The 13,486-nt window shown below is 40.3% G+C and overlaps 1 protein-coding gene across 1 annotated transcript in view; it reads right to left on the bottom strand.

The window, feature by feature from the left end:
* LOC131971468 (neural cell adhesion molecule L1.1-like) overlaps positions 1-5,761 on the bottom strand; it is a 59,788-nt gene extending 54,027 nt beyond the window's left edge. The window contains exon 1 of the mRNA XM_059332946.1: positions 5,568-5,761. The gene's annotated coding sequence lies outside the window, so the exon portion shown is untranslated. The remainder of the gene's footprint in view (positions 1-5,567) is intronic.
* Positions 5,762-13,486: the final 7,725 nt, after the last annotated feature.

Genomic DNA, 13,486 nt, shown 5'->3' on the forward strand with positions numbered 1-13,486 from the left:
AACATAGAGGAGAGATGGATCAGAGGGGAGGGAGCGGGGGCGTGAGAGAGATGGATGAAGATGGATGAGAAAGAGCATAAAGAGAAATACAGAGCTGAGATGGAGGCAGGAACTGGAAGAGAGCAAAAGTCAGACTAATCTCATTTGGTGCCTGCAGACCTCCGTCTGACCCGGAGTCCTGCAGCTCGCATCGCTTAAGTCTGGCTCCAAACTGCATCCTCAACCTTTCTCCTGGGACATTTATTGACTTTATGGACCTGCCAGGACAAGAGATATTCATGTTGTGCTTTTACTCAGCACACTATCGTACAACTCTGGATGAAACGAGGAGGTCAGACCGTCTGTCTGGCTGCTCAGTGACAGTCAGACAGGAAGTCTCACTTCAAGTTTAATATCAGATCAGATACAGGAAGCTGAGAAGACATCAGATACAAACTTATTTTGTAGGACAGGATTGTCCTCCTGTAGTCAGTGTCCCCCCAGATCCTGATTAACCTGGATTTGTTTGATTTTTTTATTAACCCTCTAAACCCCATCGGATTGAAAAAGTATGTTTTATTTAAGAGATCGCCAAAAATCGTTAATCTTAGAAAAAAGCTGTAAAAAGAGGCGTTATCGTCAGACTTTGAACTTTCTGACTGTCCTTGAACGGATCATAGGTTACTTAAGTTTCCATTACAAATATCACAGTTTTAAGCTTCGTTTTGGTTATTTTTTTCTGTCAGAATTTTCCATGTGTCATTTAAAATAAAGTGTTTGCACTAACCAGATCCTGTTAAAAACATTAAATTCTGCTCCTCAGAGACACTGTGAAGACATGATTGATTCTGCTGAGACCAACGGTCACGTGACAAATATTCACTGAAAATCTGTTTACACAGAGCAGAGAGGAGAGGACAAGAGAGGCTGTTTACACAGAGCAGAGAGGAGAGTACAGGAGAGGCTGTTTACACAGAGCAGAGAGGAGAGGACAGGAGAGGCTGGAAACATGACAATACAATGTACAATATGTGGAGACTTAGTGAAATACAAGTCTACAAAAAAAGAAGAAATTAAAAAAAAGAAGCAGCTCGTGAAACATGAAACAGCTCGTTGGGGTTCAGAAAGTTAATGAAAAATAATGCAAATTGTGTCAGAGAGGAGAGGACAGGAGAGGCTGCAAACATGACAATACTTCAATATGTACAATATGTGGAGAAAACTTTTTTTCTCCAATATTCCTGACACAAGTGTTTATATAAAAATTCCATTTTATTCGGTTAAAAAAAAAATATCAGAGAAATTCAACTAGTGTTTTTTTCTTTTTTTATGATTTCTAGATTTATATAGATTTTATATATTGCAGTGAAATACATACTTGATTCTGTGTATTGTTTTTTAAACTGCTCTTGTCTTTTTCTTTGTTATTTAGGTAACTTTTTCTGTGAAGCTGCACTCACCTGTACGAAAGGTGCTGTAGAAATAAAGATTGATAGATCATGGGTTGTATTTGAGACTCGGAACAAACAACATATAAGGCTGTGCGATTTGTTTTACTATATGGAGAAAGATATTCAGATATTAGATATTAGATTCTCAAAGCTTTTGTATCCCTCTGTCTCTTATCAAGGACTCACTGTTTAAAAAAAACGACTGACCAGTGTTAAATTTATCACAGTAAACTGCATGCGTCCTCTCGTCTGTCAGTCTGGAGGTTGTAAAGTATAAAAGAGCGCTAATATAAAATATCACCAGATGGTTTCAGTCAACTCGACTACTGCCAAACATAAGAGGAGGAGGAGGAAGAGGAGGGGGGAGGAAAAAATTTGGCTAAAAAATCCTCCGACGCGATTCGCTCTTAACTTTCCCTCCTCCTCTCCACCTCTCTCATCCTATTCCCAGTCCAGACTCTTTTAATCTCCCTCTCTTCTCCCACATCCTCTCCGTTTTGGATTCTCTCTCCTGGGCTGAAGCTTTCAGCTCGTTGTTCACTCATTAATATCAACTCCGTTCTCTCCCCTCCTCATTAACTTTCCTCCTCCTCCTCTCAGGTTCTGGCCCTGATCGAGGCGGTGGACTCACGGTGAGAAAAGCCCACAATGCAAACGACAGACGGACAGGGAGATGTTTGTGTGGGTTAAATGATGTTGCTACGAGTGAAAAGAGGAATTCAAGAGTAAACAGTCAAACAGAAACCTGCTGCAAAAGTATGAAAGGGAACGAAAAGTGAGAGGAATCCTCTTTGTGGGTTCGTCTGCCTTTAGACAAAGCAAGCAAATACCCTATTTTAGTCATTATTCGAGCAAAAATGACCAAATTTGGTTGTAGATTATGTGGTTTTCTTTGTCATAAATGAGAGTAAACTAATTATTTGGGTTTTTTTGGACAAAACAAGACATTTCCAAACTATAAAAGGGCATTTAAAAGACAAAGAGGACAAATTGATTCATCAAGAAGACAACTGGTGGAATAAATCCATTATGAAAATAACAGTTTGTTGCAGCAAATCATAAGAGGGAGAGAATGAAGTGAGCACTATGAATAAAAGAGACGAAGTCAGAGGAATCCTCTTTGCAGGTTCGACTGCCTTTTAGCAATTGCTTGAGCAAAAACGCCGAAATTAGTTGGTTAAAACTCAAAATTTGAAGATTAAGTGGTTTTAATCGTCATACATGATAGTAAACTGAATATTTTGGGGTTTTGGACTGTTGGTTGGACAAAACAAGACATTTAAAAACTTAAAAACTAATATTTTCAGACAGAAGATGAATAAAACAATTAAGAAAATAACTGGTGGAATAAATTATGAAAATAACTGTTAGTTGCAGCAAATCTAAAGAGTTGACATGTGAGGAAGTCCACTCTCCACTCTCATCACAACATGAATCGCTTGTTTCGTGTCTAACGGCCTGGGATGAAAGAGATAAGAGTGAGAGGAATCCTCTTTGTAGGTTTGTCTGCCTTTAGATGAAGCAATCCAATACTTAGTATTATTTTTTTAGGCAAAAATGCCCAAATTTGTTGGTTAAAACTTCTAAAAATGTGAACATTATATTGTTTTCTTCGTCATTAATGATAATATACTGAAGATTTTGGGGGTTTTGGACTCTTGGTTGGACAAAACAAGACATTTAAAAACTGTAAAGGGCTTTAAAAATGACTTTTTAAAATTATCATTATTATTTTTTTACATTTTACAGACAAAGAGGATGAAATGATTAATTAAGAAAATAACTGGCTGAATAAATCCATTATGAAAATAACTGTTAGTTGCAGCAAATCACAAGTCTCTGCCCTGTGCCTAACCACTCTCACTTCCTGGATTTCTCAACATCATATAATACTGAACACAACATGAATCAGTTGTTTCATGTCTAACAGCATGAGGTGAAGTGAGAGAATGAAGCCAGGAGAGTGATATTTAAGCCGAATTATTAGGTTAAAACTTCTAAAAAGGTGAAAATTATATTGTTTTCTTCATCATAAATGATAATAAACTGAATGTTTTGGGGGTTTTGGGCTGTTGATTGGACAAAACAAGACATTTGAAACTATAAAGGGCTTTAAAAATGACATTTTTAAGACAGAAAATTAATAAAAATAATTAAGAGACAAAGTGAGAGGAATTCTCTCTGCTTCATCTGCCTCCAATACTTACTTTAGTCCTTTTTTTAAAACGTTTTTTGGACTAACAAGACCTTTAAAGATGTCATTGTCAAGATGTGATTTTACATATAAATGACAGAAAACAAGTATTGGAATCCATTATGAAATTAACAGTTAGTTGGTGCAAATCATAAGAGCTGACATGAGAGGAAGTCGACTCTCTTCCTGAACTTCTCAACATCAGATAACACTGAGCACAACAAGAATCACTTGTTTCATGTCTAACAGCGTGAGGTGAAGACAGAGTATTAATAAAAGTGAGAGGAATCCTCTTTGTAGCAAAAATGCCAAAATTAGTTCACTAAAATGCCTAAAATCTTCTTAAACTGAATATTTTTGGGGTTTTGGATTGTAGGTTGGACAAAACAAGACATTTAAAAACTATAAAGGGCTTTAAAAATGACTTTTTTGGATATTTTACAAAGAGGTTGAATTGACTAATTTAGGAAATAACTGGCGGAATAAATCCATTATGAAAATAACTGTTAGTTACAGCAAATCATAAGAGCTGACATGTGAGGAAGTCCACTGTCCTCTCTCTCTTCCTGAACTCAACATACACGCTGAACACAACATGAAGCACTTGTTTCATGTCCGACAGCGTGATATTTAAGCAAAATTATTAAGCTAAAACTTCTAAAAATGTGAACATTACATTGTTTCTTCACCAAAAATGATAATAAACTGAATATTTGGGGGGTTTTGGACTGTTGGTTGGACAAAACAAGACATTTAAAAGCTATAATAAGGGCTTTAAAAATGACATTTTTGGACATTTTACAGACAAAGAGGTTGAATTGATTAATTTAGAAAATAACTGGCGGAATAAATCCATTATGAAAATAACTGTTAGTTACAGCAAATCATAAGAGCTGACATGTGAGGAAGTCCACTGTCCTCTCTCTCTTCCTGAACTCAACATATAAAAACACGCTGAACACAACATGAAGCACTTGTTTTGTGTCTAACAGCATGAGGTGAAGTGAGAGTATGAATAAAAGTGAGAGCAATCCTCTTTGTAGGTTATTCTTTAGATGAAGCAACGGAATACTTAATTTAGCAAATTATTGAGCAAAAATGCCAAAATGAGTTCACTAAAACGTCTAAAAATCTTCATAAACTGAATATTTGGGGGGTTTCAAATTACTGGTTTGGCAAAACAAGACATTTAAAACTATAAAGGGTTTTAAAAAACTACATTTTTGGATATTTTACAGACAAAGAGGATAAATTGACTCATTAAGAAAATAACTGGCTGAATACATCCATTATAAAAATAACCTTTAGTTGAGCTGACAGGTGAGGAAGTCCACTGTCCTCTCTCTCTTCCTGAACTCCTCAACATATAAAAACACGCTGAACACAACATGAATCACTTGTTTCAGGTGGAGGGAGAGAGTGAAGCCAGGATCTTGATCTGATGTATGAAAAGGAAAGAGAAAGAAAAGGAAAGCTCCTCCTGACAGACCGGAGAGAGTTTTTATCAGGAGAGGAAGCGAGCTATTAAACCAGTCGTGAATAATTGAACACTATAATGTTGTATAGTGCGGCGTTTCATTCAATATTAATAAAAACAGGCTGCTGCAGATGACATATCAGATATTAAAAAGCTGAATCAAGCCGGTCAGACACTCCCTGACGGCTGATTGACCCTCACGGAGCCTGTTTGTCTGAACACGAATGCTCAGATCCAAACTCGTGTGTTTTGAGGTGAAAAGGTGCCGACAGTAAACACACACACACACACACACACACACACACACACACATCCTGCACAGTTCATACCTGCCATCGTATTATGTAAGACATCATCGCAGCCTCCGGCCCAGCACACACACACACACACACACACACACACACAGATCCATGCATGGAGAGGCAGACAGCAGCAGCATGGAGCGGTGCTTTTGTTTCCATCTTACCTCTGCAGGTGTCGCGTCTCTTCCTCTGTCTCTTCTTCTCTTTTATCCCTTTTCTCTCGTCGCCACCCTCTCTCTCTCTCTCTCTCTTTCTTTTTCTTCTGTCTGTATTTCGTCTCTCCTGTCCTGTCCACTGAGTCGTGCCTTTTCTCGTGTCTTCTTTTGCACTGATGCTGCAGTGGTACATGAAACACACCCTTCTGAGCTCTGCCTCTCCTCCCTCCCCTCTTCCCCTCCCTGCTGCTCTCTGATTGGCTGCTCCAGAGGGATGACATCAGCCTCTTTCATTGCAGCCTCTCTCTCTGTGTCTCTCTCTCTCTCTCTCTCTCTCTCTCTCTCTCCATCTCTCTCTCTCTCTGTCTCTCTCTCTCTCTCTCTCTCTCTCTATTCCCCTGGTACTTCCTGCCCCTCCCTTCTTCTTTACCTCCATGCTACCCCCCTCCTCCTCTATTTTTACCTCTCTGTCTCAGCTCCATCCCTCCCTGGCTGCTCTCTGTTCTGACTGGTGGCCGGCTGCTTGCACTGTAACAACATCAGAGAATAAAAATCTGCTTTTAACTGGCTGGAAACACCCCCCACCATTATACAGGTCACTCTGAAGAATAATAACCATAAATTCTATTTGTGTTGTGTTTTAAAAGGTACTCTTATAAAATAAAAACAAAAGCAAGACACACTGTAAGCAAAGTGAGTGTTAAAAAACAGCAAAAGCAACAACAGTAAGAACAGTATCAATTTCTGTAACTATATCAGTATATATATGCGAATATATATACAGTCATGGGAAAAATAATTAAACCATTGTTTTTTTCAATTTATTGTTCATTTTAATGCCTAGAACAACTAAAGGTACATTTGTTTGGACAAATATAATGATAACAACAAAAACAGCTGATAAGAGTTTAATTTAAGAGCTGATATCTAAACACTTTCCATGGTTTTCTTGATAATGATTTGGGTTATTATTAAAAAAAACATGGAAAATGTTACTATTTGTGCTATAAAAGGGAACAATTGTTGGGGCTTCGGGGTTGCACAGGCCTGTTGTGTCGGTGCACTGGAAGTATTAAGTAAAGAGCCCGTTGAGCACACTTAAACTCTCTGGTGTTTTCATTGTTTGTACCAAACTGGACTTAACAGTCTGTAAAGAGGAGACTTGTGGGTACCCATAGTTCATTTTCATTCCCACATCTTGAGGTCAGAGCGCCATTTTGAAAATCGACATGTCTTTGCTAAACAGCCTAACTTTGTGTGTTTTTCCCCCAATATATTCCTTAGATCTTCTTGTTTCAGATGATATCAATTCCTTCTCTCATCTCGAAACTGAATTTGCTACAGCCTCCAAAAAAAATAAAAATAAAAATCAGTATCAGTGACAAAGTGTCGCTATTTGCCAATCTGGTCCACACTTTCACACATGGCCTGGGTCTGCGTGAGATTAAAAACAAGAGAACAAGAGAAGAGCAGAGAGTGGTGGTATCCCAGCAGCACAGCCAGCAGCAGAGCTCTAAACCACCCATTGGTTTCCGGGTGAACTGCTGCTCGTTATCACCATAACAATCAGATATAATGTCAACTGGCTTTTCATTCATCGTCCAGGAGAAGCAAACAGCCGGCGTGGCGGAATAAAGAAAGATGCATTACAAGCCACAGGAAGAAGACTGAAGCTGCTGCACTCATGAGGGAGGAAGGAAGCTCACAGCTCAATATTCACTCTCTGTTTTGACTTGTGACAGAACATCGAGCTCCTAATAATTTTTAATGTTAAACTCTCTTCACCAGCTTGTTGTTAAATCTCTCTGAAAACTACGGGTTAAAAATAACCAGAGTAGGAGGATTATTCTATGTGAGCTCAAATTACATGTAATTTAATATTAGATTTAGAAAATATTAAAGTTTTTGGCTTATTTTCCAGCTGAATCGACTATTGAAGGGGACGTTTATTAGAGGTTATCATCCCATAAATAGAGGTGAGCAGGAGCTGCTTCACCTGCTAGAAGGTTATTATCTGCACATCCAATGTTTCTTTATATTTCATTAGTTTCATAACGTTTAGGCACCGAAAAATGCAGCAGTTTCGTTCAGTTTAGGCTCAAAAACTACTTCTCTGAGGTTAGAGCTATAAACTTCCAGGTTGGGTGTTAGACAGATAGAATAAATGAAGATCAGATTATCATAGAAAAAGACAAACGTGCTGTAAAAACGAGAGACCAACACATAAAATGAATAAAAATAACTTAAAAAATTAAAATTTAAAAGTGAAAGAAAAAATAGTAATTATAGTGAAATAAGATCTAGATTACAAATGAATTTAAAAATAATACATAACAAAAAATGATAATAAAAAATGCCACAAAAGACTAGAATAAAAAGAGATAAAACAAATAAAAAAAAGTTAAATACAATTGAAAATGGGGGGTAAAATGACAAAAAAATAACAGACACAATTAAATAATATTCAAAAAATCAACTGCAGGTTGTTTTCAGCTCATTAAACGTGCTGCTATATTAACACATGTTGTTGGTGGCGCCCTCTAGTGGCCGGAGTGATTATGAACATATAAAAGCATGATGGGGGAAACTCAAGACTGTCAAAAAGACACATTTTTTCATGTGATCATTACTATGTCACTTCCCATATAAACATCGTCTTCTTCATAATTTTTTGATATTTACGTGAATTTATTTTACTCTTCAAATTATCTTTTATATAACGCCTAACCAGGATGTTTTTGGTACGTTTACATTTACACATATACATTAATATATGTATGTACATATATAAATATATATGTATATGTATATATATGTATATATATGTGTATATATAAATATGTATGTATGTATATGTATGTATATATGTATATGTATGTACATATATATATATTGTAATGTATTAATGCATTTTTTACTTCACTTGGTTCACTATAATTAACTTTTTCTTACATTTCTAATTTTAATTACATTTTTATCATTTTTATTTATTTTGTGCATTGGTTTTGACAAGTGCTTTTGTCTTTTCTGTGATTTTTCTGGGGTTTTTTTTCGTGCCTAAGTCTAACTAAAGTGAATGTGAAACCGAAACAATCAAGCAAAAACCAAAAAACCAACAGACTGAAAGTCAGCTCAGTCCGAGCACTCAGACAACAGCAGCCCACATCTTGTTATACATCAATCTCCTTCACCCTCCATCTCTCTGGAAGCTTTTCCCGTTTGGCTCCTCCTCCTTCCCTCCCTTCCCTCCTCGTCTTCTTCTTCTTCTTCCTCTCTGTCACTAAAATGGAAATTCTGCTCTCTGTGTAGCCAGACTATAAAAGGCCAGGGACACCTATGTGGCATTTTGATATCTGCCAAAAAGAGCAGGCGGCCAAAACACCCCCACTCTTCCTCTCTCCCTCTCTTTCTCTCTCTCTGTCTCTGTGTGAAATACAAAAAGAAAGAAAAATGTGTGACAGATGGGCAGATGGACATGGAGAGTGTCTGTGTTTAAGGGTTTCTCTTTGGCAGGACGGTACATACGTTTGGAGCCCTGGAACAGTGACCACTTTGTCTGTGATTATTGTTATTTCCTCATCTGTCCCTCATCTTTCATTAAAATAACACAAAGCAGCAGTCAAACAGTAGTAATGAACTGTAGCTGCTAAGCAGAGAGAAGCAGCTGATCTAAAACAGATCTGGACCCAATGTCCATAAATCTTGTTTCAAAAAAAGAAAAATAAAGATCCAAAAAAAGACCCAAACACCAAGCCGTTTCAGGTCGCTTCTGCACATTTTCCTCACTGTGTCCTTGCATTTCATTGCAATATATAAAATCCATATAGATCTATGATTCCTGCAGCTCTATGGAATCAGCACAATCATGGCTAGAAGTGGAAACAACTCAAACATGTCTTTGTGCAGAATAACACAGTTATAATGACAGAAATCATAGGGGGAAAAAAGAAGAATGAACACAAGTTGAATTTCTCTGACATATTTTGGAATTTACGTGTCACAAATGTTGTAAAAAACTGTTTTTCTCCACATATTGTACATATGGTAGTATTGTCATCTTTCCAGCCTCTCCTGTCCTCTCCTCTCTGCTCTGTGTAAACAGCCTCTCCTGTCATTACATTACATTACATTACATGTCATTTAGCAGACGCTTTTGTCCAAAGCGACTTACAATAAGTGCATTCAACCTGATGGTACTAGACATAGACCATAGGAATCTAGTAAGTACATAAAGCTAAGAGCTAACTGTCATCGCTAAAGGAGTGCTATATGTTAAAGAAGAAAAGAAGAGAAAAGAATAAGAGTTTTTTTTTATTTTTTTTATTTTTATTCTTTTATTATATATATGTTAGGTGACCATGACTTAACCGAGATATTGTTGGAAGAGATAGGTCTTCAGCCTGCAGCGAAAGATGTACAGGCTGTCTGAGGTCCTGATGTCGGTAGGGAGGTTCCACCATTTGGGAGCCAAGACAGAGAAAAGTCTGGAAGTGGTTTTGAGGCGAGTTGACCCCCGCAGGGTGGGAGTCGCCAGCTGTTTGGTTGATGCAGAGCGTAGAGGACGGGCAGGGGTGTAGAGTTTGACAAGGTCCTGGATGTAAGTAGGACCTGAACTGTTAGCAGCAGAGTACGCCAGAGCTAGAGTCTTGAAGTGTATCCGCCCAGCCACTGGTAGCCAGTGGAGGGAGTGGAGGAGGGGTGTTGTGTGTGAAAATTTGGGAAGATTGAAGACCAATCGAGCAGCTGCATTCTGGATGAGTTGTAGAGGTCGGATGGCTTTGGCAGGCAGACCTGCCATGAGGGAGTTGCAGTAGTCCAGACGTGAGATGACCAGCGCCTGGACCAGAACCTGAGCTGCCTTCTGGGTGAGAAACGGGCGGATTCTCCTGATGTTATGCAGCAAGAATCTGCAAGATCTGGTAGTGGCGGTGATGATTGTTGAGAGGGACAGTTGGTTGTCAAGAGTTACGCCAAGGTTTTTGGCGGTTTCTGTGGAGACAACCACTGTGTTCTGAACAGTGATGTGGAGGTCAGTGGTGGGGGAGCCCTTCCCTGGGAGGTAAAGTAGCTCAGTCTTTCCCAGGTTGAGTTTGAGGTGGTGCGAGGACATCCACTGGGAGATGTCGGCCAGACATGCAGAGATACGTGCTGCTGCATGTGTTTCATACTGGGGAAATGAGAAGATTAGCTGGGTGTCATCGGCATAGCTATGATAGGAGAAGCCATGCGAGTGGATGAGGGAGCCAAGGGAGTTGGTGTATATTGAGAAGAGGAGCGGACCAAGGACAGAGCCTTGAGGGACCCCGGTGGTGAGTAGACAGGGTTCTGTAACAGAACCCCTCCAAGTTACACGGAAGGTGCGGTCCTTGAGGTAGGATTTGAGCAGAGACAAGGCAGAGCCCGATACTCCAAGGTGGTGAAGGGTGGAGATGAGGATCTGGTGATCCACAGTGTCGAAAGCTGCAGAAAGGTCCAGTAGAACCACCACAGATGAGAGAGAGGCCGCCTTCGCCTTGTGAAGCTGTTCAGTCACAGTGAGAAGGGCAGTCTCTGTTGAGTGGCCCTTCTTAAAACCAGACTGGTGAGGGTCAAGGAGGTTGTGCCTATGCAGGTAGCAGGATAGTTGGTTGAAGATAGCTCCAAAACTTCAGAGTTTTGGAGAGGAACGGCAGGAGAGAGACGGGTCTGTAGTTGTCCACTAAGGATGGGTTGAGGGTGGATTTCTTTAGGAGAGGATTCACCCTTGCTTCCTTCAGAGAGTTAGGAAAGCAGCCAGTAGTCAAGGAAGTGTTGATAAGATGGGAGAGGAACGGGAGGAGATCCGGGGCAATAGACTGAAACAGGTGGGAGGGAATAGGATCCAGCTGACAAGTGGTAGGACAGGCAGAGGTTACAAGGCTGAGCACTTGAGGAGGAGACAGTGGAGTGAATGCTGAGAGGGAGGGAGATGCTGATGGGGAGGGAGGAGAGGCAGGTTGTAAGACTGGATGGGTAAATGAAGAGCGTATGTCCTCAATCTTTTTCAGGAAGTGGTTGACAAAGTGAGTTGGTAGGAGAGAGGAGGTAGGAGGGGGGGTTGGAGGGAGGTTTGTAAAGATGGAGTAGAGCTTCTTGGGGTTGGAGAATGAGGATTGGATCTTGGTCTGATAGAAAGAGCTTTTTTCAGCTGAGACCAAAGATGAGAAGGCAGCAAGAAGAGATTGGTAGTTGCGTAGGTCCTCAGGGTGTTTAGTTTTTTGCAATTTCCGTTCTGATGCCCGTAGGGGAGCTCTGGTGGCGCGCACAGAGTCTGATAGCCAAGGGGCAGGGGAGGACTTGCGTACTTTCCGAGGAGTGAGAGGACAGAGTGAGTCAAGAGAGGAGGAGAGGGTGGCAAGGAGAGTGTCGGTTGCAGAGTTGGGCTGCAGAAGTGAGAATGAGTCCGATGAAGGGAGGGATGAGAGAACAGTTGAGGCCAGAGCAGGAGGAGAGAGAGAGAGCGAACGTTGCGGCGGACCAGTGCAGTATCTGTCGGTGAGGGCAGACAGTCCGACCGGGAGAGAGGGAGGGAGAAGTTGATAAAGTAGTGGTCAGAGACATGAAGTGGGGTTACAGAGAGATTGGTAGTAGAGCAACTCCTGGTGAAAATGAGATCAAGGAGGTTGCCAGCTTTGTGAGTAGGAGGTGATGGAGTGAGCAGAAGAGCGAAGGAGGAGAGTAGAGGTAGTAAGTCTGCTGACTTCTCGAGCTGGATGTTGAAGTCCCCGAGAAGGACAAGTGGTGGACCATCTTCCTGTCCTCTCCTCTCTGCTCTGTGTAAACAGCCTCTCCTGTCCTCTCCTCTCTGCTCTGTGTAAACAGATTTTCAGTGAATATTTGTCACGTGACCGTTGGTCTCAGCAGAATCAATCATGTCTTCACTGTGTCTCTGAGGAGCAGAATTTAATGTTTTTAACAGGATTTGGTTAGTGCAAATGCTTTATTTTAAATAACACATGGAGAATAAAGAGATTCTGACACAAATATCAACATTTTAAGCTTCGATTTGGTCACCTTTTCGAAACGGAAACTTTCATAACCTATGATCTGTTCAAAGGCCGTCAGAAAGTTTAAATGACGCCAGTTTTTACAGTTCCTTTATATAGATAAATGGTGTACTTTTGGCGATTTTAAATGTAACAAATGTGAACACAGGCTGAAAACTTTACATGACTCAGTAAGGCTTTTAAGATCATCAGTCAACATTAAAGGAAAGGTCAGGAGATCAAAAGTCAGAGACTCTTCCTCTAGACACCATAAATGTTTGTACAAAACACGACAATCCATCCAACATTTATTAGATATTTCAGTCTGGACGATAGTGACGGACCGACTAACTGGCACACCGTCCACGAGCTGAAGCCTAAAAATAAGAAAAAGTGATAAAGCTAAAGCAGAAATGCAGACCACGTTGACCTTTAGACAAAACCAGGATATTTCTGTGCCTTTCATTTTCTTCCTCTGATCTCCTTTTGCTCAGCAAATTGAGTTTCCTCTCAAGCAGTTCCATTATCTCCTCCAGCTCCTGCAGGTTGTGTCCTCCTCCCGTACCTTCCCTCCGCCTCCACCCTCTCCTCCATCTCCTCCATCTCCATGTCTTTCCCTCACTTAAGCCTTAATTCACTTAACCTGTGTGTGTGTGTGTGTGTGTGTGTGTGTGTGTGTGTGTGTGCAAGGAGCGAGGAGGGTTAAGATGCAGTAATCAATACAGCAGATGAGGATCTTTCTCTCTCCTCTTGCATGTCCTTGTCTCATGTCTGGCATTGTCTGGGACATGTTATCAAATGCACACACACACACACACACACACACACACACACACACACACACACACACACACACACACACAGAGGCACGCACGCACGCACAAACACACACACTCTCTTTCAGTATGGATACAGTTTACCGTA

This window comes from Centropristis striata, chromosome 5, assembly GCF_030273125.1.
Source record: "Centropristis striata isolate RG_2023a ecotype Rhode Island chromosome 5, C.striata_1.0, whole genome shotgun sequence".
In the NCBI taxonomy this organism is placed as follows: Eukaryota; Metazoa; Chordata; class Actinopteri; order Perciformes; family Serranidae; genus Centropristis; species Centropristis striata.